This window comes from Hyla sarda, unplaced genomic scaffold, assembly GCF_029499605.1.
Source record: "Hyla sarda isolate aHylSar1 unplaced genomic scaffold, aHylSar1.hap1 scaffold_70, whole genome shotgun sequence".
NCBI classification, from domain to species: domain Eukaryota; kingdom Metazoa; phylum Chordata; class Amphibia; order Anura; family Hylidae; genus Hyla; species Hyla sarda.
The window spans coordinates 455,001-458,372 of record NW_026610718.1 but is presented as its reverse complement, the minus strand read 5'-3'; positions in this window follow the sequence as shown (position 1 = coordinate 458,372).

The following is a 3,372-nucleotide window of genomic DNA, read 5'->3' as shown; positions in this document are numbered from 1 at the left end:
GTTTCAGTGTTGGAAAGAAAGATTACCTGTTTATTTGCAGCTGCAGCTGCTTGCTGGCTAAACCAGTGGGTCCCTACTGCAGGCAAAAGACAATAGGTGGCGCCTATGTGCCTAGGTGGATAGGACATCAGCTATGAGGCATTTGTTTGTACAAACTGCTGCTCACAACTAATGTTGTAATATAGTGTCTCCATCTGCTGGTGGTATTGAATAAGCAATAGTGCAATGATAGGGTCTGAAAAAGAAGAAAAATAAGAAGCAGCAGCATAGGAAAAAAGGAAAACATGGAGAGAAGAAAAAAAGAAGGTAAAAATGAGGTGAAAACATGTTTAAAAAAGTATTTCCATCTCTCTCTCCCTCTCTATATACATATATATATATATATATATATATATATATTTAAAAGAAAAAAAAATTATATATATATATATATATATATATATATATATATACATATAGAGAGAGAGAGAGAGATAAATATATATAGAGATAGATGGGTGGATAGATAGATAGATAGACACACATACACACATACACACATACACACATACACACATACACACATACACACATACACACATACACACATACACACATACACACATACACACATACATACATACATACATACATACATATGTGTGTATTGTTGGAGTTGCAAACATGGGTGCACTTGACAAACTCAGTGCGGCTATTCCCCATTGAAAGATTGTTGCACCCAGGACCCTTAGCACTGGGATATGCTACTCAATACCACTGGCATGGCCAGGTGTAAACAACATCTGACCTTTGTTGTGTATGTAACCATGGAGATTGTGATGTCGCCTAGGCCCACCAAAGAACAGCCTTGTCAGAAGCAGCACTGCCATGAGCAGAGGTAGCAGCACCATAGGTTGTCAAATAAGTTGGATTTAACCAAGACAAGTGAGTCCAATAGGATGCAGGTATGTCCTCTATCCTTACAGCTTCCCGTGGCTGTTGGTTTTATACCATTTGGGGACAGCCAAGGAGGCGTCAGCAGGCAACACAGGTAAGTGTGTGCTTGTATGTGTGTGTGTGTGTGTGTTTCCTATGCAGATCCTAAACCCAGTATCAAATGCAAGTAGGAGGAGTAAGAAGGGTTCCTGCCAAAGCCAGGTTATGGATTGCATTTAAAAATGGTCCATCAGAGTGAAATGGACTCCCATCTTCCTGCTTAGCAATAATGATATGGGTTTAGGGTCTGCTGTGTGTACTGGTGGGTGACTGCCACCCAGCCAGAGTGTGTATGGGAGGCTGCCAGCCAGCCTCCCTTCCTACAAGTAATGATGGTGCATGTGAAGGGGACAGCGTTGGTTCCTCCCCTTTCACAGTTATCACTTCTCATCCTTCCTTTTGGCTGGTATCAAATGTGGTGTCTGTTTATATCAGTTTAATATCTGATATGTCCCCTATCTGATAGCATATATTAAATGCACCACCAGGTTTCAGTGTTGGAAAGAAAGATTATCTGTTTATTTGCTTCAGCTGCTTGCTGGCTAGTCCAGTGGGCCCCTACTGCAGGCAATAGACAATAGGTGGTGCCTATGTGCATAGGTGGATAGTACATCAGCTATGAGGCATTTGTTTGTACAAACTGCTGCTCACAACTAATGTTGTAATATAGTGTCTCCATCTGCTGGTGGTATTGAATAAGCAATAGTGCAATGATAGGGTCTGAAAAAGAAGAAAAATAAGAAGCAGCAGCATAGGAAAGAAGGAAAACATGGAGAGAAGAAAAAAAGAAGGTAAAAATGAGGTGAAAACATGTTTAAAAAAGTATTTCCATCTCTCTCTCTCTCTCTCTATATGTATATACATATATATATATATATATATATATATATATATATTTAAAAGAAAAAAAAATTATATATATATATATATATATATATATATATACATATAGAGAGAGAGAGAGATAAATATATATAGAGATAGATGGGTGGATAGATAGATAGATAGATAGACATACATACATACATACACACATACACACATACACACATACACACATACATACATACATACATATGTGTGTATTGTTGGAGTTGCAAACATGGGTGCACTTGACAAACTCAGTGCGGCTATTCCCCATTGAAAGATTGTTGCACCCAGGACCCTTAGCACTGGGATATGCTACTCAATACCACTGGCATGGCCAGGTGTAAACAACATCTGACCTTTGTTGTGTATGTAACCATGGAGATTGTGATGTCGCCTAGGCCCACCAAAGAACAGCCTTGTCAGAAGCAGCACTGCCATGAGCAGAAGTAGCAGCACCATAGGTTGTCAAATAAGTTGGATTTAACCAAGACAAGTGAGTCCAATAGGATGCAGGTATGTCCTCTATCCTTACAGCTTCCCGTGGCTGTTGGTTTTATACCGTTTGGGGACAGCCAAGGAGGCGTCAGCAGGCAACACAGGTAAGTGTGTGCTTGTATGTGTGTGTGTGTGTGTGTGTGTGTGTGTTTCCTATGCAGATCCTAAACCCAGTATCAAATGCAAGTAGGAGGAATAAGAAGGGTTCCTGCCAAAGCCAGGTTATGGATTGCATTTAAAAATGGTCCATCAGAGTGAAATGGACTCCCATCTTCCTGCTTAGCAATAATGATATGGGTTTAGGGTCTGCTGTGTGTACTGGTGGGTGACTGCCACCCAGCCAGAGTGTGTATGGGAGGCTGCCAGCCAGCCTCCCTTCCTACAAGTAATGATGGTGCATGTGAAGGGGACAGCGTTGGTTCCTCCCCTTTCACAGTTATCACTTCTCATCCTTCCTTTTGGCTGGTATCAAATGTGGTGTCTGTTTATATCAGTTTAATATCTGATATGTCCCCTATCTGATAGCATATATTAAATGCACCACCAGGTTTCAGTGTTGGAAAGAAAGATTATCTGTTTCTTTGCTGCATCTGTTTGCTGGCTAGTCCAGTGGGCCCCTACTGCAGGCAATAGACAATAGGTGGTGCCTATGTGCCTAGGTGGATAGGACATCAGCTATGAGGCATTTGTTTGTACAAACTGCTGCTCACAACTAATGTTGTAATATAGTGTCTCCATCTGCTGGTGGTATTGAATAAGCAATAGTGCAATGATAGGGTCTGAAAAAGAAGAAAAATAAGAAGCAGCAGCATAGGAAAGAAGGAAAACATGGAGAGAAGAAAAAAAGAAGGTAAAAATGAGGTGAAAACATGTTTAAAAAAGTATTTCCATCTCTCTCTCTCTCTCTATGTATATACATATATATATATATATATATATATATATATATATATATATATATTTAAAAGAAAAAAAAATTATATATATATATATACATATAGAGAGAGAGAGATAAATATATATAGAGATAGA